Raw genomic sequence first — 21,317 nt, forward strand, 5'->3', positions numbered from 1 at the left:
TATTAACGGTGTTCCAGAGGGATTGGTGCCGGGTCCACTTTTGTTATTTATATAAATGATTTGGATAAGCTTTTAGGCTTTACCAGTAAGTTTGCAGATCATCAAAATTGGTGGTGTAGTGGACAATGAAGAAGGTTGTCTAAGATTACAAAGAGATCTTTATCAATTGGGTCAATGGGCTGATGATTGGCAGATTGGGTTTAATTTGGATAAATGTGAGGTATTACATCTTGGTAAAACAAGCAAGTGCAGGAGTTGTACTAATAATGGTAGGGCCATGGGGAGTGTTTGTAGAACAGAGACATAGGGGTTCAGGTATGTAACTCTTTGAAATTTGTGTCACGGGTAGACAGGGAGGTAATGAAGGTGTTTAGCATGCTTGTCTTCATTGTTCAGACCATTGAGTATAGGAGTTGGGATGTCCTGTTGAGGTTGTACTGGATATTGGTGAGGTCTGTTCTGAAGTGCTGTATGCAGTTCTAGTCACCATACTATCGGAAGGATGTTATTAAATTGGAGGGGATTCAGAAAAGATTTACCAGGATGTTGCTGGGACTGGAAGGCTTGAGTTCTAAGGAGAGGCTGGATAGACTGGGACTTCATTTATTGGAGAGGAGGAGTTTGAGGGGTGACCTTGACGGTTTATAAAATCATGAGGCATAGATAAGTTGAATAGCAAGGGTCTTTGACTAGGGTGAGGGAGTTCAAAACAAGAGGACATACTTTTAAGGTGAGGAGAAAAGATTTTAAAAAGGACATAAGGGTCAACTTTTATGTACAGCGAGTGGCTCGTGTGGAATGAACTGCCAGAGGAAGTGATGAATGCAGGTACAGTTACAACATTTTCAAAGACATTTGGATAAGTACATGAACATGAAAGGTTTGGAGAGATATTGGCCAAATGCAGGCAAGTGCAACTAGTTTTTTTAGGGAAAAATAGTTGGCGTTGACTAGTTGGACTGGAGATGACTTTGTCTCTATGCCATAGTTTCAGGATGGGCACGCATCTGAATTGAATTTGTTGACTTTGTGGTACCAAATATACTTCTCGTTGTGCAAATCTGCCCTGACGCATTCCAAGAATGCACTGAGGGAAAACTGTTTAAACTATTTATTTATAATTTTATACTTGTATGTAACTCCTGATTTCTAGTATTATTGAGTTTTATCCATGTGTAAATTAATAGCAGTGTGATTGTTGGTTTTGTCTTTGCTTCACACTTTGGCACACCTAGTTTGAATTAGTTTACCTCATGGGTTTATTATATTTTTTTATCCAAGTGTCGTGAGTAAATATCCGTTCCATCTTGGTGTATAGAGTGCTCCACCTTATTCTGTTTTTCTTTCTGTCTTGCACCTTGCACAACATTTCTTCAGAACTTGCCATGTTGCAAGCACTTTTTGTACTTAGTCAAAACCTCTTTCTCATTTGAGTATGGATCTGTTAAAAGAATGCTTTGCTTTGTTTTCCATAACAAAGTGTAGAGCTGGATGAACACAGCAGGCCAAGCAGCATCAGAGGAGCTGATCATCCAGCTCTACACCTTGTTATCTGAGATTCTCCAGGATCGGCAGTTCCTACTATCTTTGTTTTCCATGTTCTCTTTAAAGATTCTGTAGAATCTTGGTAACTTGTATGATATACATGTCCAATTTATTTCAACATCTCTTCTCAGGCAAGTCCTAATGCATCCTGGACTCTTATTTTTCTTGGTTTTTCTATCCATTTGAGGAAGAAGTGCTTCTTGTTTTATACAGTAACGTATGAGCATGTCTGACGAACATCTATAACTCCTTCCAGTAGACTCTTCTGAGGCAGCAAGTTGGCTGGTGCTTTGAGACAATAAAACATTGGTCTATGTGAGCAGTGTGGTGTTTACTTCCGTAGTATTTTTGACCCTAATTGTATTCAAGCTGATGTTTGTTTGAGTTTTAGCAATTCTGTCATTACATTATTGACCTCTTTTTAAACGGAGACTTCTTGTGGAACATAATTGCTACTATTTCATCACTGACAAAATTTTGTGCACTGTCTTTTCCATTTTCATTCTGGGAAAACTGTGTGACACAGTGCCTCTCTTATATTTAAGGCAGTGTTGCTAAATCAGGAACTTTGGAGCTGTGAAATATATGGCACTTTTAGAATTTCTTAGAAGTAAAATCCAGTGCCGCCTTTGTACACTGTTTATTCATTCATCTGGTGTTGGCACACTGGAACAATTGATTGTACCCAATAAACTATACCTCCACCATTTTTTATTAGTATGTCCTTTCACCAGGAAATTGAATTTTGAACCAAAAGCTGCTATGTCTTGCAAATTGCTGAAGGTTTGCTTAAATTGATCTTTGCCCGCAGCTTAGTTTGCTGTGTTCATGTTGGGTTGACTGGCGTGGTGAATGGAAACATTGATTCGTGCAGTGATGGTTGATTTCTCGTGGGGATCCCAGTGTCACGGGGCATTTCATACATTTTGTCAAGTGGTATTGTTCATCAGTTAAATCAAATGCTGTCTAGATTGAAGTTTGTGTTGGGGGCATTTATAACTGAGCCGGATCTTCCCTTACCATATTTGGCTGTTTCGGGCATGGGTAGCAAACGTATTGGTACAAACAAACCAGAGTATAGGAATATAGTTAAATTAGAGATTCAACTCTGTGGCTATGGCATGATGAATTTTACTGAGACAAGGCTACTTGACTTGAATGTCATAGTATCAGAGTTACAGCATGGTAACAGGCCCTTCGGATCAGCGTGTTTGTGCTGGTTGCTAAACATCCATCTAAGCTAATCCTACTTTTCAGCATTTGGCATGTAGCCTTGTAGATACTGACTTTGTATTCCACCTGTTCAAAGATGTTATTGCCCCTCTGGAACAAGTGCTACTTGAACCCAGGCTTCCAGGCCTGGAGGTGGGGACCCAGTCACTATATTACAAGTGTCCTCCTGTAGCCTTGTATGCTATGGTGTTTCAAATGTTCATCTAGATGCTACTTAAGTGTCTTGAGAGTCCTGCCTCTGCCACCTTTTGACAGGCAGTGAGTTCCAGGGGGGTATTCAGTCTTCTGTGAAGAAATTTTTTCTTGAGACCCATCTAAACCCCTTGCTCTTTGATTTGAAGTTGTGCCCTGCTTATTGACGCCCACACTAAGGGGGAAAGTTTCCCATAATCTACACCCTTCAGAACTTTGAACACCTCAGTCAGAGCACACACCCAAACCCCCAGCCTTCTAAGAAAAGCTACCTGAGCCTAGCTAATTTCTCTTCATAGCTGAATTGCCCCAGTCCAGACAACATCTTGGGCAATCTCCTCTGCACACTGTCTAGTGCAGTCATGTCCTTTCTATAGTGTGGTAACCTGAACTGCTCCCAGCACTCCTACACACTGCACAGTGGTCGAACTAACATTTATATACAGCTCCATTATAACCTCCTGTGTTTGGTTTGGAGTATATTGAGTTATAAGATTAAATTTTAAAAAAATGCTCGATAAACTGACCAGATCTGGCAGCATCTGTGAAAAGAGAAACAGTTGATGTCAAGTTCGCTGTGATTCTTCAGAACTGGAGTTCCCAGTTCTGAAGGAGAGTTGCATTGAACTCAAGATGTTAACTGTTTCTCTCTCCACTGATGCTGCCAGATCTAGTGATTTTTATCTGGCACTTAGCTGGAAATGGGAAATGGAAAAAACTGTTTTTTGGCTTTTTATTTGACAAATTAAGCTTTACAGGTGAGTTGTGGAAGATGGTAGAGGTGTTGCCTTGGTGATCGAAGGTGAAGTTACATCTTTGACAGAGCATTGAAAAGCAATTGCATAGTGGGTGTTTTGTGGGAACAATTTCCTTTCCTTTTTGGGGGAAAAAAGGAAAGGATTGAAGTCATTTGTATGTATTGTTCGTGGGCAGTTTGGGGCAGCACACAAGACATTGTGTAAAAGCAACAATTAGGCAGGCATGTATTAAAGGTAGAGTAGTTTTATTAACAGTTCTATAATGTAGGTTGAGATGTGTAGACCTGCATATTTCGGAGGTAGTGAATTATTTGCGTGATAATTTGCAGCAGCAGTATCTCAGAACCAACAAGAGGACAACTCCAATTTATAATGCAGTAATGATCCAGATTTGGTTCATGTGAGAGAAGTGTATGAATTTTACATAAGAACTGTCCTAATGTGATCGAATTCAATGTAGAATGTGAAAGGGAGAAACACGTTGTTATAAAGATTCTAGGTTTGGGCAAGACTAGTTTTATTGTAATAAAATCGAGACTGCCCATAGTAAACTGGGCAATGGTTAAAATGACTAAGGCCAGGAGGCTTTTTAGAAACAACAAATGATCTTGTGCTAGTTTATACCTCAAGTTGTGCTTGCTAAGGAAGACGTTAAAGAATAACCAAGAGTCTTAGACCTTACAGGTTTTGGTTATCTTCAATAAACGTATTCAGACATGCTATGATGCACTTGTGGGGAAGGTGGACCTTGAACCTGGAGTTTCTGGCCTAACGGTAGGGGCACTACCACTGCAGAAGACCCCTGAAGAGGCAGCTGGTTTGCTTTGTCAGGCAAGATGAATCTAAATCATTTGCTGGAAGTAAAAAGATTTGCCTGGAAGTAGTGGAGAGGCAATTGTCTGAATGCTGTGGTTGTGAACTTCCACAAGGGACATGAAAAAAATCTATCCTATCATACTGTTGGCTAAAATTGAAGGTGAACTATCTATATTTTTATTTTTTTTAGTTTCCTACTACAGAACCAACTTCCTAACTAGGAATAAAAGGTAGCACTCTAACTGACAGGTTGTGAATACTGTCTTAATGACTACCGCCCAATAGCTCTGACTTAATAATTATGAAGTGCTTCAAGAGGCTGGTCATGGCCCACATCAACTCCAATCTGCCAGTCTGCCTCAATCCCCTACAGGTTGCCAACTGACATAACAGATCCACAGAGGATGCCATCTCCCTAGTCCTGTACTCATCCCTGGAACATGTGGGCAGCTAAAACACCTATGTCAGACTCATGCTTGTTGACTACAGCTCTGCCTTCAACACCATTTATCCTGTCCAGACTGATCTCAAACCTGTGTGACCTTGGCTCTGCCCCCTGCAACTGGAACCTTGGCTTTCTGACCCAGAGGCTGCAACCAGTGAGGATTGATAACTGCACCTCCTGCACAATAACACAACACTGGAGCCACCCATGGATGTGACCTCACCCCCCTATAGTACTCTCTGTACATCTATGACTGTTGCCAAATTCCGAACAAATGCTATCTAAAAGTTTGCTGACAGCAGCACTGTCGTGGGACAGATATCTGGCAACTAGAGTCCAAATACAGAAGGGTGCAATGAAAACAATCTGTCTCAATATTGGTAAAACTAAAGAACTGATCATTGACTTCATAAGGAAAGGAGGAGCACCCGCCATCTACAATATCGGAACTGAGGTTAAGAGGGTGAAAAACATTAAGTTCCTCAGTGACAATAACTGACTTGTCCTGAACTTCCCATGTAGATGCAACAGTCAAGAAGGCACAACAATGCCTCCTTCCTCGGGCAGCTCAGGAAATTTGGCGTGCCCATAAAGTCCCTCACCAACTTCTACAGATGCACCATTGAAAGCATACTGTCCAAGTGCATAACAGCCTGGTACGGCAACTGCTTTGTTCAGGGCTGTAAGAAACTACAGAAGGTTGTGTGCATAGTGCAGAGCATCACGGAAACCAACCTTCCATCCACGGACTCCATTTACACAGCTTGCTGCTGCAGAAAGGTGGCTAACATTATCAAAGACCCATTGCGCCCTGGTAATGACCTTCTACAATCTCTTCTGTCAGGCAAAAGATACAGAAGCCTGAATACACACAAGCAGGTTCAGGAACAGCATCTTTCCAGCTGTCATCAGACTGTTGAATGGACTCTAGCCTCAAATTATGTAACCTGTATGCTGCTAAATCTTTTTGATCTGTACATCCTTTGCTTGCTGTGATCTGCCTGTACTGCTTGTAAATGAAGCTTTTCACTATTTCGGTACACGTGGTGATAAAATCAAAAATCTGCTTTGCATCAGCTGTTTGCAATGTTAATTAAAACAGTGACAGACCTGAATTCCCTGATTTGTGCTTTGTTAAAATGTCTGAAAACAGTAGAGATTGACAGGCTGAGTGGCAAAAACTGTAATAAATTGATTTCATTGTAGGCAAGCATGAGGTTGACCCTTTTTTACTCTAGACCTAAAAGGTTGGAACACAGTTTCTGGTTTTCTACTGTGTAGGAAAAAGTGATGGTCTAAACCGACTTCGAGTCCAATGTGGGGCACTCAAAATCGTGAATTGGGGCAGAAAATACTCAAAGGCCAATAAGGATCTGGTCTTCGTAGTGAGAGGAATAGAATACAAAAGAACCCAAGTTGTATGAAGCTCTAATAAGCAGTTCTGGCATCGCACCTTACCCTGAATTCCAAGGATATGGTCTTGCCATGTTCACCAGAAAGATGTCTGAGCTCTTTGGCTACGTATGTGTACTTCGAGAAGACACCTGAAAGACCCTATCAAGTTATACTGTTGGCTAGAATTGAAGGTGAATTAAACAAATTATTAACTGAAGAAAAAGTATATGAATTAGTTACATTGCTTGGTGTATTGAGGGTAAAGGAGTGCTTTAGTCAAACTTAACTAGTTAATTCTGAGGGAAACTATTTTGCTGACTAGGGCGTTTTTGACTTGGTTGCAGAATCCTAACAATTAGAGCCAGATCTTTCAGGAGTAAAATTTAAAGAAACATTTCCACATGTAGAAGGCTGAAAATTTCTGCAAATTACAGTTTGATGTTTGATCAGTTCTTCTTTTAAAACTAAGATTGGCACATTTTGGTTCTTTATCAAGTCACATAGGTGGGAATGACTTGTGGAGTTATGGTTGATCTGTGTAACATTCTTTCCTTAATGGTGGAACATGCTTGAGGGATTAAAAGCTTGCTTTGTTCCTGTGCACCATCTTAAACAATTCATTATTACAGAAACATCCACTCCCTTAAAGAGATTCTGGCACTTGTATCATGCTGACCATGACCACCAGATATCTGGAAGTGCTTTATAGCCAATGGATCCCTTTTAACTGTAGTCACTATTGTCATGTAGCTAAACTCTGGAGTGGGGCTTGAACGTGGAATCTTGCGATTTCAGGCAAGAGTGTTACTGTGTGAACCACATCCAAAGTCACCGTACAATTGTTTCACTTTCGGATCAATAGAACACCAAGACATTTTTGGTGACAGCATCACTCAAACTTTACCCCAGCCAGTTTGAAAGATGAAGGTACTAGTTCCGTGGGAATGTCACTGTCTCCAATTCACCCACAATCCTGATTTTAGACACTTTGTCATTTCCCTCCTTGTTAATTGGGCAAGACCCTGGGCCACTCTAGCGCTGTTGATTGCAGCAATTTGTGTGAGTGGCCAAGCACCATCTTATACACAAGGACAAGTAAATGCTAACTTTGCCAATGATACTTGTAATGAAAATGAAAGTCATCAGCTGTTGCTTGATCCTTTCTTGTGAAATTTGGATTATTTTTCTCACTCGAGTATTGTTATCCTGTGTATATAGTTTTAATTTTTTTAAAACCCCAAAGTAAGTGCTTATTGGTGAAGACTTCTGTAGATGTGGCAATTATGCTGTTCACATTGCTGTGTGGTTCCTTTGTACTTTACAAATATAAATGTTTTAATATGGATTTTGCTTTAACAAAAAAACAAGTCTGAATTGGAGAGCAGCTGTGCAGTTCATTTGAGTAAAGAAATTGTTTGAATTTGGAGAAGAGCTTTGGAGCTTGGAGAAGAGATTACATGCCTTGTATATTGGCTTGTTGAATGTATCTTGTAAATGACTACAGTGTTATTTTCAATTGCAGGTTTTCTGATTCATTTTGTGGGATGAGTGTCACTGGTTGACCAGCATTTATTGCCTGTCTGTTGAAGGTGGTGATGAGCTGCCTTCTTGAACTGCTGCAGTCCTCCTGCTGTGGGCTGACCCACAATGCCCTTAGGGAAGGTATTCCAGGATTTTGATCAGCGACAGTGAAGGAATTGTGATATATTTCCAAGTCTGGATGGTGAGTGGCTTGCAGGGGAACTTGAAGGTTGTGATATTCCCATTTATCTGCTGCCAGTGTCCTTCTAGATTGATGTGGTCATGGGTTTGGAAGGTGCTGTCTGGGAATCTTTGGTGAATTTCTGCTATGCATCTTGTAGATAGTACGCACTGCTTCTACTTAGTGTCGAAGTGGATGGAGTGCCAATCGAGTGGGCTACTTTGTCCTGGATGATGTCAAGCTGCTTGTGGTTTTGGGGCTGCACTCATCCAGGCAAGTGGGGTGTATTCTAAGAGACTCCTGACTTGTGCCTTTGTAGGTGGTGGACAGGCTTTGGGGAGTCAAGAGGTGAGTTGCCCCCTGTAGTATTCCTAGCCTCTGATCTGCCCTTTGTAGCCACTATTTGTTGTGAGCCCAATTGAGTTTCTGGTCAATGGTCACCCCGAGGGTGTTGATAGTTGGGGATTCGGTGATAGCAAAACCATTGAATGTCAAGGAGTGGTGGTTAGATTGTCTCTTCTTGGAGATGGTCATAGCCTGGTATTTGTGGCATGATTGTTACTTGATGCTTGTTATCCCAAGCCTGGATGTTGTTCTGATCTTGGGGCATTTAAACGTGAACTGCTTTAGTTTTTTGAGGAGTTGTGTGTGGTGCTGAACACTTATGCAATCATTGGCAAATACCTCCACTTCTGACCTTTTATGATTGAGGGAAGGTCATTGAAGCAGCTGAAGATGATTTGGGCCTGGGACATCAGTTCCTTAGGGTCCTACTGAGATGACTGACCTCCAACAGCCAGGACCACATTGCTATATGCCAGGTATGACTCTGACCAACAGAGCATTTGCCCCCTGGTACCCATTGATTCCAGTTTTGCTAGTGCTCCTTGATGCCACACTCAGTCGAATGTGACCTTGATGTCAAGGGCTCACCCTTGCCCTCGCCCCTGAATTCCTTTTTTTATTTTTTTTGTCTATGTTTGAACCAAGTCTGTAATGAGGTCAGGGCTGAGTGGCCCGAGTGATCTAATTATTCATTTACAGAGCTGAAGTCAAGAGTCAGAAATTCCTTTATTGCTGTTATAGTGTAGCTTCTCAGCTTTTCCCTTTTTTTTTGGCTTGTTACAATATTTGTGCAAACACTTCTTTCTTTGTTTGGTAGGCAGATTGTATGAACCGCCACTGGCCTCTGCTGATATTGCTCATGAGCCAGGTGTGAAGAAGTGTGCAAGAATGAATCATTCTTTTCAAACATCTCAGAATCTTATTGCTGCTTTCAGCTGCTCCATTGCGACGCAAGCCTGGATGTCAAGAATCCTATAGTTTTGTGTACAACAGGTTATTCACTAAGAAACTCAGTAACCTCCATTTTGAATATTGTTGTTTTTCTCTGTATGGGAGAAAACTACCAAGTCTTGGATTTTAGGTGTTAAGGTTATTTTCATGTGAGGTTTTGGTTTTTGCTGAAAACCTGTTGATGTGCAGAAAAGGGTTTTTAATATTTGCTTTTTTAAAAAAATTCGTTTACGTAGTTGGTGGAAAGTAAAATCTCAGAACAATGAGGCTATTGCTGTGGGAATATGTGTAGCACTATAAAAATCTCCTGATCTGTTACCAAAGTCCTGGTCAAGCTTATTTTGTGCATAAATCTATCCGTATGTTTTGTGACTGCAAACCAAACTAGCAAAAATGACAAGCTTATTGGTTTTTTTTTCAGTTACTTGATTTTGGAATTCACCCGCAGTCCATCTGGTGGGTTGTACTCCATTTATCTAATTCCCAAACACTTGGGTGCAGGTTGTCAGACGAACCTTCAACGGTGGGCATGGGTACTGTTGGAATTCATCAGATCTAGCTATGATGTTTGGCTAATTCAGAACACTGGTAATTTTCCTGTTGCATATGTTGTTGGAATTACTGTCACATTTGGGCATTGGCTTTATCTGCATCTCAGCAGTGAGAATACTCCAGTGACCTGATTGCTTGCTTTTTTTTTTTGTTAGTGAGAACAATTTTCAAGTGGTTTGTACTAATATACACTGTCTCCAGTATTGGAATGTTGAGTCTGTCTGGCTGTATTATTTTGGAGCTGCTGTGACTCTAAAGGGACTTACTATTCCCCAAACTTCCGCTGTAGGGGGAACTTCTCTTGACTGATTTTGAGGTCATGAGGTAGATTACAGGACTACGAGCAAGTCAGCACTGTCGTTGATACATGAGAAATCAGAGCATTGAGTAGTGTGTTAGGACAGGTTTTTGAGTGGTTTGGTCTCTATAGGAGATTGTGTTAAGTAGGATTTATTGGGTTGAACATGGAATCATTAGGTTTATGGCACAGAAAAAGACCACTTTGTCATGTCTAAACCAGCTGAGAAATGAACTCCTTGCCTAAACCCTTTTTTCCTGGAGGAAACTTGAGATGCACATCCAGACACTTTACTTTTTAGAAAAGAAGTTGATGTTTCTCCCTCAATTATCTTTTGGGTAAAGAGTTTCAGAGACACTTCACCCTGTGGGTGAAATAAGCTTTTTTTTTTTTTTGTCTCCTTACTAATCTTGCTGCAAGCACAGTAACTAACTGTACGCCCCCTTGTTACATCACCTCAGTGAAATTGACCCTTTTTTATCCTTCCACTTTACACTCAATTTGGTACACTTCAACCAAATTTTCCCTTGGCCACCTCTGTTGCAGGGAGAGCAACCTCGCCCATGAATTTTTCCACACCTGCAGTTTTTTTTTTGAAGTCCTGGTAATATGCTTGTAAATTTGTATCCTGTCCAGTGCAATTCTATCCTTTCCATAATGAAACGATAAGAACGTGACATAGGTCACAACTAGGGTACTAACTCATGCATTATACACTTTCAGCATAATGCCCTCCCTTTGGTCTTCTATGCTTCAGCAAACAAAAAGGCAAGGCTTCTTTTTGCTGTCTTGACCACATCACTGTGCTGCCCTAATATCTTCAAGGACGTATGGAAATTCATTCCAAGTTCTCCCACTTTGTTTTACACCTTTGTATTCTCCCATTTAATGGTTTATTCCCTGTTTGACCTCCCAAATACATCCCCTCTTTTTTTTTCCTCCCAGGTTACATTCCATTTCCTATTTTTCTGCCCACCTGACCAGCCCACTAATATTTTCCTGCGGTCTACAGCAATCCTTTTTGCAGTCATCTACAGCTGTTTTCTTTTTGTCATTTTGCAAAGTTCTTAATGTCTCCAATGTTTATGACTAAACAACACAACAAGCAGAGGACCTAGTTCTGAGCCCTGAGGAATACCACTGATTAACAGCCTTCTCTCTCCAGAGCCACCCATTAACCCCTTTTCTTTTTTTTTGTTTTCTATCACTAAGCCAACTTTTGTATCCAGCTTGCTATTTATTTTGTGTTTTTGTTTTTGTCAATCTGCTAAATGGCAGACTGGTTAATGTCTTGCTAGAAGTCATGTATATGACTTCAACTGTGCAATGCTCACCATTTCTCAGTTTGACAAACACTTTTTTTTCGCAGATTCAGTTCACAATCTTCCTTTTAACAAATCTATGCAGGTCTTAATTAATCTGTGCCTTTAAGTGACAGTTTATCCTACTTAGATTTACTTCCACTAGTTGGCTCACTATTGACGTTGCACTGACTGGCCTGTTGTTATTTAGTTCAACTCTGACTGTGCCCCTTTCCTTTTTCTAAAAAAAAATTACAACATTAACAGCTCTGCAATCCTTCGGCACCACAACTATATATGAATAGGAAGGTTTTAGAGGGATATGGGCCCAATCCTGACAAATGGGACTAGATTTATTTAGAGCACCTGGTCAGCACAGGCTAGTTGGACTGGAGGGTCTGTTTCCATGCCGTACATCTCGAACTCAACTCAAAGTATTGGGAAATGGTCACATTATTTCCTCCTGGCTTCTTTTAACAGCCTGAGGTGTGTTTTTTATCCACCTCTGGTTATTTTGCCCATCTTAATACTTCCCCTCACTCTATTTTTACAGCATCCAATACTTCACAGTACTACTCTAGCTGCACTAAAACAGAATCTAATCATCACCTGCTTCACATGTATGAATTCTCATTTTCCCCCTGCACCCCGCTAAGGTTACTGCAGAACAACTGGAGCCAGCTGTTTCCCTAGTTAGACACTAGCCACACACACCTAGTTGTGCTCCTTAGACCTGGGTTAACACCAGGAAAACTGGGGGACGTTGCATACTACTTCTAAAATCTTAACTTCTGAGCAACAGGGCATTATTTCTTAACTACAGAAAAGAATGCTTATACAGTTTTTAAAGAGAAATTTTAACACCTCTTCCTTTACTGAAAAACCAAGGTGAAGTGACAATGCCCACAGTACGTCATACTGAGCTGAACAGCTATCCTTGGATATTGCTGAGTTGAATATTCGACTAGCAAAGTTGTTCGTCTGCAAAGGTAATTGGGAATGCGTCATTAGTCAGCTGTACAGCGTGGAACCAGACCTTTCTGTCCAACTTGGCCATGCTGACCAGATATCTTGAATAAACCTAGTCCCATTTTGCTAGCTTTTGGCCCATATCCCTCTTAAACCCTTCCTGTTCATCTACCCATTCAGATGCCTTTTGAACATTGTTACTGTACTGGCCTCCTCCACTTCCTCTGGCATCTTATTCCATACACTCTCTCCACCGTCCATGTGAAAATGTTGCCCCTTAGGTCCCTTTTAAATCTTTCCCCTCTCACTGTAAACCTATGCCCTCTAGTTTTGACTCTCCTACCCGAGGGAAAAGACCTTGTCTATTTACCCTATCCATGCCCCTCATGACATTAAACCTCTATAAGGTCACCCCTCAGCCTCTGATGCTCCAGGGAAAATATCCCCTCACTATTCAGCCTCTCCCTATACCTCAAACCCACCAACTCTGGCAACATCCTTGTAAATCTTTTCTGCACCCTTTCTAGTTTCTCAACATCCTTCCTATAGCAGGGAGATCAGAATTGCATGCAGTATTCCAAAAGTGGCCTAGCCATGTCCCATACATCTGCAACATGACCTCCCCACTCTTCTGAATGCACCGACCAATGAAGGCAAGCATACCAAACACTGTCTTCACTGTGGTGGAAACCAATAATTCATGCTTAATATGTGCAATTTTCCCAATCTGTCAAACTGAAGCTGTAGACTCTTGAGATGTGTTGGATGTATGTAGAATTAACTTTCCCAACAGTGTTGTTTGCCAATTTTCAGAATAAGATCTGTTGCAGGAAAACCTACTTTTGTGAAATGTAGTTTTTGTTAAAATAATCAACAATGATGAAGATTAAATCATTATTATTGAGATAGAGTTGGGAAGGATCATTCCCTCAGGAAGATAGTCTGTTGTAAAAATGTGATGAGGAAAACGAAAGATCAAGTTTCTGTTCCCCTGATTTGGATGGCTTGCTTTTTCTTGTACCTTTTCCAAATCTTTTGATCTTTCTGTTCCTTCGTTTTCTTTTTGACTTTGTGGATTTGCAGGTATGATTGGTGTCTTTGCTTCTTTGTTGTTCTAATATGTTCATATAGTTTTTACAACTGGTGGAAAATGAATCAATATTTGAAAGCTTCTGCATCTGTTGTAATGGGAGGGCAATTGGAATGGAAGTAATCTTTTCGTGATCTAGGTTTGTGTATGTTTCATTTTATTATTTCCATTAAATTGGTTTTGTGCTCTGCATCTTCCTGATAGCCCGAAAGAGTTCTGAATTACAATTCCATTTAAAAATGGTTGAATTTGTAGTTTATTTTTTGGTATGGTTACCTTTTAAGGCAGTCTTCATGTTCAGACAACATAAATTCCTTTTTGTTTGTTTTTCTTTTTGAAGCGAAAATAGTACTTGTGGGCCTGGAGATTTTTGAACAGTAAAGGAATTATGGGTTATGGTGAGCAGGTGGGTGAGTGGAGCGGAGTCCACAAAAAGATCAGCCATGATCTCGGAGAATGGCAAAGCGGGCTTGACATGCTAGATGGCCTACTCCTATTTCTTACGTTCTTATGAAACTCGGCAGGCCTGGCATCTGTGGGAAGAAAGCAAATTTGTTTTTTTCCTCCTCCTCCTGGAAATGAATAGTATATCTGTATTCACCAGTTTTCCTAAACCTGTGGGTATTACTTGGCTATGAATGTTAACTAACAGTTTGGTTTCTTTTACTTAGCCTCTTGTTTTGAAATTGTGGTCAAAGTTTTTTTTTTTCTCCAATTAATTAAAGTAAAATTTCTGGGGAAGAAAGGGAAGCTGAAATTAGCACAAGAAAACCTGCGGATGCTGGAAATGAGCAACAGAAACGGATTGCTGAAAAAACTCAGCAGGTCTGACAGCACCGGTGGAGGGGGAAGAGCAGAGTTTTTCCAGCAATTTCTGTTTTGGAAGCTGATATTGGCCTTCATCCTCAGAAAAGAGATGAGAAGAAAACCAAAATTCTCAAGATAGTAAGAGGCTAGATTAGGGAAGGATTCATAGATGAGCCTTTTGTTGCATTTGTATCCAGTAGTGAGGGAGACTCTCTGGTTTGAGAATTGTACCAATAGTTTGTTGTGAAAATTTGCCATGAAAGAGGAAGCAAAGATTTGGAGGTTATTGGAGTTTTTGCTTGGTGACAGATGGCCATTGGATGAAAATCAAAAGTTGAATGGATTAGACCCTTTTTTGGTCTAATTGGCTTGATCAAGAGTCTGTGTTTTTGAAGAATTTGATAGATACCAGATTTTGATTGTTCAGGAACAGTCCATCAAAATGTGGTTATCCTGCCTTTGTCTTTTGTTAGTTGCCCCTGCAGTACAAAGTGAGCTGAAGAAGCTTGATGAATCATAAGGTGGCATAATCAAGTTTGTTTGTTTTTAATTTTTTCATAGGAATTGGATATCCCTGGCTAGACCAACATTATTGCCTATTTGAAATTTTCCTAGGAGAAAGTGTCAGTGAGCTGCTGTGGTTTGTTGCAAGTGTACCCACAGTTCTGTTAGGTTGACAAGACAGTGATTCCAGTTCTAAGTTAGTGTACTCTGAGGGGAACTTGCAGATGGTTGTGTTTTTCATGCATCTGGTCCCCTTGTTCTTTACAGTGGTAGAGGTGACAGCTTTGGAAGCGGCTGTTGAAGCTTTGCTGCATTACTGCAATGAATCTTATAGAATATGCACTGCTGTCACTGGTCGGTGTCAGTCAAAGAAGTTTTGTCCTGGATGATTTCGAGCTTGTGTTGTTGGTGCTACAGTTTTCCAGGTAAAAGTAGAAAGTATTTCATTATACTTGTGACTTGTGTCATGTAGATGGTGGACACGAGGAGGTGAGTTAATTTCTTCTCACCTTTATTGACCTGTTCTTGTATTACCCTCCATCCCTGGATTTGTATTGCTCCTTGATGCAATTGTTGATCAAATGCAGCTTTGTAAAGGGCCTTGCATATGAAGTAGTTGAACTTTTGAATGAATAAAATACATTGACAAGAAATGAAAACTTGGAGCTGAAAGTTCTGGGTAATTCTACTCCAAATGGAAAAGTAGTCAGGTTGAGCTGCAGCTAAAGCTTTGCAATTGAGGAAATGTAAATTGCTGTTATCACAGATCAGGTGACAGATCTTTTGGATTTAGTAACTTGTTTACGTATATGTGCTCAAGGTGGATTCAGTTGCAGTCATTGTGGTAAGATTTCTTCTTATATTTAAAGACTACGATAGTTTGAAAGTGATTTGGAATTTTTAATAATCTGAAGTGAAAAGCTAAAGAGCTCCGTTGTTTCCTGACTTAGAGCAAGATGCTGTACGTTTTTATTAATGGCCAAAAAATACTAACTTGCAAATATCAAAATGTCACGTTCCATCTTTGCTGTTGGATTGTGCAACTTTATAAAGCCTATGCTTCAAAATTGCAATTCTGCCTGCTTTACTGTGGAAGCTGTAAACTTATAGCCTGACTGTGTGTGTTTGTTCCCTCTGGGTTTTATATAAAAATCTTGGCAAAATGTAATGTTGGATTTTGTTGCAAAATATGAATTACTACAATTGTTTGACTTGTCCCAAAGATGAATCAGAAGTGTGGCCAAACTAACATTATGTATACATCTAAACGTGCTTCAACTGAAGTAATGGAACAAGTTGGATCACATTTTGAGAGCGGTTATCTGCTTTGAGTTAAATGAGTTGTAGATTCCTAAATAACTGATGTTGAGGATAATTTACAGTTGCCAAGTAGATTGCCTATGGGGAAGCAGTCCTTTGAACTCAGCAATTTACAAAAGTTTAAAAGTATATATCTTGCTAATGTTTAAAGCTATAAATCCTGAGACCAAGTCAGGTAGTGAAAGGCGATTTCATGTTTCCGTGAATATTATCCTTTGCTACAGAGTTAATTGCAAAAGAAAGTAAAAGCTCCCAGGGGATGTGCTGTTTGGCTGAGGGAATTGGTAGGAGGAGGCTGGAATAGAGAAAGTGTTGCCCTGTGGAGTATGATAGATTTAATTGACAATCTAGCTTTTTCATCCCCTTCCTTTTCAGCTATGTTTTAAATTTTATGTTCCAAACAACATTTTCGTCAAGGTATCTGTTGTTGCTGGCATTAGTTGCCTTCCCACGTGTAGGTGACCCATGTCAAATCTCTTGGGATGCTCAAATGCTCCAGCTACAATGAATTAGCTTTGTGATCAGTTATTGTTGTCAATTAATATTATGTGGATTTTATTAAGAATGCAAGTTTTTAAGCCTTAAGTTTCTTCACCATTTCGTTAAATTCCCTTCTTTTCACCTAATTTGTCAAAGAGGTACTATTCTGGGAGATCAGTACTTTCCTTTGCTATGCAATCTATTCCAACAAGTCTGTTTTGTAACAATTTTAAAGCTGACCTGATATCGGATCCAAGATTGCCTCAACTTTGTCACTGACATTAAGAGTCTAAACGTAACAGTTGCTATTAATAGGATATTGAAGCTATCGCTGGGTGGGAGATGTACAACTCTAATGACAAAGGTGTTTATGCTATATAACAGTTGAGATCAGGGCTGCTGATACGGTAAGTCAAATTCCATCTTTTAAGATGTTGGAATTTTTGTTGCTTTTAGAATTAGATTCTGGCCTAGTAACCTTTTTTATGGTTAAAAACTTAGGTGTGTTTTTAAAAAAAAAAAAAAATTGGTGCATATAGTTAGCTATTGTGGAATGGATAAGGTTGTATAATTGTATTTTTAAAAGATTTTTTTTGCACAAAACAGTTAAATGGTAATTCAAATTTTTTTGCCTTGTTCACGTAGCTTTACGAGCAATTATACCACTTTTTGTTACGGGATTCTTGTGTTTTGAATTTCTTTGTTATAAATATTTACACGTAGTTTTCATGGTAAAGCGTTTTTTTTGATTATTGACACAAAGCATTAGAAGTAAGGATTGTGGCTAGAAAGTACTTATCACTTGAGAAATTGAATGAATAATTCATAGCTACTTCAATTTATAGGCTTTAAGTGCGAGGAAGGAATGTTGACTTCACAAATCGCATATTAGGTGATGAGTAGTATTTGTATGTTTTGGTAAAAGAAATTCCAAGTGGCTTTGGAGAGAGAGATAAAGGTGCATATAAATTAAAGTGTGATTAAATTTTCAGTATAATACAGACTGTTTCTGAAAACTTATTTGCATTCAGTCAATGTTTGTAAGTAGTTAAGCTGGAAGTGTGTATAAAAGTATGATACATGTCAGAACTTTTTCACTTCCCTCTAAAATAAAAAAAAAAATTGCTGATCCATTCCTCATGAATTGAGCCAGAAATTGACATTTGGGGATTTCCAATGTTTCACAATTTAATGGGAAATTTGTTTGGGATATAAATAACCCATTCAGTGAACTAAGATTATTTACATGCAGCATATAGCAGAGCAATTTGTTGTTAGATGTAAATTGCAGCAATCTTGTGATGGTTCAATCTCTTTCTTTAGTGAGAACATTGCAAATTTAACAACAGAGAGACTTGATTAGTTTATCCACTGATACCTGCAGCTGCCAAAAATAGTTTCCAGCATTCTGTACTAAATTTACCAGCAAGTAGTTGCCGAACACAATTTTCTGATGTTCAGAATAAATTGTTGAAATTTTTACTTGGTTTATTCTCTCCACTTCTTTTTTGTCAGCTTCAGCTAATGTCATTTTCAATTGTTCAACCACATTTTCTCGAAGGTAGAGGCCAGTCTTGTCCTTGAATTGTTGTTGTCTGAGATGATGGTATTAGGTAGGTAATGTCAGCATTTTGCTCCTGTAACAGTTAAGGAATACAGTATATCTAATAGGGGTTGTGTGACTTGGAAGTGGAAGTTTTCCTTTTGAATTTTGTTCTTCCCCCTCCTAATAGAGATTGCAGGGCTAGGAGGAGCAGTTGAAGGATCCAGTACATGGTGGATAATAGATGATGATGGAACCAAGTTCTAAATTCAACTGAATGTGACCATTGTTCCAATGCAAAATATATATTGAGGTTTCTTCATAGCCATTTTCCAAACCTGCATTTCTGGTTTTCCAATGCCTGTAATTAATGCATTTGAGACACATGGTAAGGCAAAACATCAAATGTATAACCACCCATATTGATGCATAACAGACGAGCCAGGACCTGATGGGTTTTGTGAAATATACGGATTCTTCCGAAAACTTGACTTCATCTTGTTTCAGTGGTAACGCTGTCCTGAGTTAGAGATTTCTAGGTTCACAGTTTACATCAAGACTTGACCACATTATCTAAGCTTGCACTTCTGATAGACACTTAGAATATACTGCACTCCAAGGTGCACATTGTAGGTAGGAAGATTTTTAAAAATAAGTTCAATTATTACTGCATGGAAGGAAGCTGTATGGTGCATTGTCTCTATCAGCTCTCTAAATGAGCATTAAGTCGTACAGCATAGAAACAGGCCCTTTGGCCCATCATATCTCTGACTATCAAACGTTAAACTACTTCAATCCTATTTACCTGCACTTAGTCCATCGTCTATTATGGCCTGGCATTTTAAGTGCTCATCCAGATGCTCCTTAAATGCTGAGAATATTTGCCTAAGGCAGCATGTTCTATATATCTACAACCCTCTGAAAATTTTCTTTCCTCTGATCCTCTAAGCCACTTGTTCCTAACATCAAACTTTTGCCCTCTGATCTTGGACACATCTGCCATGGGGAACAGATTCTCATGATCTACTTTCCCTCTCATCATTTTGTATGCCTCAGTCTAATCCCCCTCCCAGCTTCCTGCTCAAAGAAAACAAGCCACACCTATCCAATCTCTGCTTAACTGCGACTTTTCATCCCAGATAACATCCTGGTGAATCTGCTTTGCACCCTGTCTGGTACAATCATGTTCTTCAGATTTAGTGTGACAACCAGAACTGCACGTAGTATTCCATCTGTGGCCTAACCAATGTTTCATAAAGTTGTAACAAGACTCCTTTGCTGCTATATTGTGTTCTGGTTAATGAATACAGCCATCCCTTATGCCTTCATTACTCTGTCTACCTGTGCTGACACTTGCACTTATCCGGATTTAATTCCATCTGTTGCTCTGCCTAATTTACCAACTGATCAAGATCAGACTGCAGTTGGAGACCATCCTTCTCAATATTAACAAGATCACCGCATTTGCCATCTGCAAACTTACTAATTATACTTTTTACATTCCCATTCAAGTTGTTAACTTGTGTAACAAACAGTAAGGGTTCAATTGCTAATCCCTGTGGTGCACTGCAGCTCACAGGCTTTCAATTACAAAAAAAAGGTTCAGTCATGACACTCTGCCTCCTATTTGTAAGCCAGTTTTTTTGGATCCAGTTTGCCAACTTGCCTTGAATCCCAAGGGCTCTTAGCTTTTGGATCAGCCTTCCATGTAGGACCTTTTTGTCAAAGGTCTTGAAGTCCATGTAAATCACATCAACAGCACTACCCCCAACAATATGTTTCGTTGCCTTTTTAAGTAGCTCTGTTAAATTAGACAAGATCTCCCTCTAACAAATCCGTGCTGACTATCTCTCTTTCATCAGTTCCTGCCTTATTGAGTATTGATTAATCCTGTCCTTCAGAAATTTTTCCAATAATTTGCCTGATGCAAGACTAACTGGAATGTAATCACCTGGTCTGTCCCTGCTGCCCTTTCTGGAGCAAAGGAGACACGTTTAGCTATCCTACAGTAATCTGGCCAATGAAATATTAGCTATATCCACCAGGGTCATAGCAAACTCCTCCCTTGCCTCCCATAGCAGCCTGGATACATCTCATCTGTCCCTGGGCCATTTTGGGCACCTAAATGCCTGCTAAAACATCTTAATACCTCCTCCTTATTAATCTTAGAATGTGTTCTAGAACCTCACCATCTCAACAGATCCCTGACTACCATCTGTCTCCTCTCAATACAGATGAGAAGTCTTTATTTAAAACCCTGCCCATGTTGCTGGCTGTAAGCAATATATGCTCCCTTTGGTCTCTATCAAGTCTCTCTCTTTCCCTGACAGTCTTAATATACTCAAAGCCTTTTGGGGTTTTTCTTGATCCCATCTGACAAAGATATTTTGCGGCCCTTCTTTGCTTCCTAACTTCCTCCCTAAACAGCGTCCTGCATTGTGTACTTTTGAAGGGCCTCCCCTGTTTTTAATGCGTTGTACCTGACACACATGCTTCCTTTATCTTTGACCAAACTTTTGGTGTCCCTCAACATCCAGAGTAACCTGGACTTACTGCCCTTGCCCTTGGAGCATGCTGGCCCTGAATTTGCATTTTACTACGCTTAAAAGACACCTTTTTCCAAATGTAGATTTGCCTGCAAGTAGCTGCTCATAGTCTGTTTGCCAGATCTTGTCTAATTGTATTGAAATCTGCCTTGTCCCAATTTAGTTTCTGCCCTATCCTTATCCCTTTACATAATGGTGTTGAAACTTAGTTACGGTCACCATCCCCAAAATGTTTGCCCACCGAAACTTCAACCACTTGATTGTCTTCATTCCCTAGGGTTAGGTCTGGCATTATCCCATCCCTAGTCAGGGTATTGATGTATTGGCATGAAAAGGTCTCCTGGATAGTTTTAAAAATTCCACCCCATCAAATCAATTCACACTGAGGTGAGCTAACAAGGTCTAGAGCTGGATGAACACAGCAGGCCAAGCAGCATCGGAGGAGCAGGAAAGCTGACGTTTCGGGCCTCGACCCTTCTTCAGAAATGGATTTCTGAAGAAGGATCCAGGTCTGAAACGTCAGCT

At 39.9% G+C, this 21,317-nt stretch overlaps 1 protein-coding gene across 1 annotated transcript in view; it reads left to right on the forward strand.

Moving 5' to 3' along the window:
• usp22 (ubiquitin specific peptidase 22) overlaps positions 1 to 21,317 on the forward strand; it is a 129,278-nt gene that overhangs the window by 2,009 nt on the left and 105,952 nt on the right. The gene's annotated exons all lie outside the window — the stretch shown is intronic.

This window comes from Rhincodon typus, chromosome 21 (assembly GCF_021869965.1).
Source record: "Rhincodon typus isolate 14 chromosome 21, sRhiTyp1.1, whole genome shotgun sequence".
In the NCBI taxonomy this organism is placed as follows: domain Eukaryota; kingdom Metazoa; phylum Chordata; class Chondrichthyes; order Orectolobiformes; family Rhincodontidae; genus Rhincodon; species Rhincodon typus.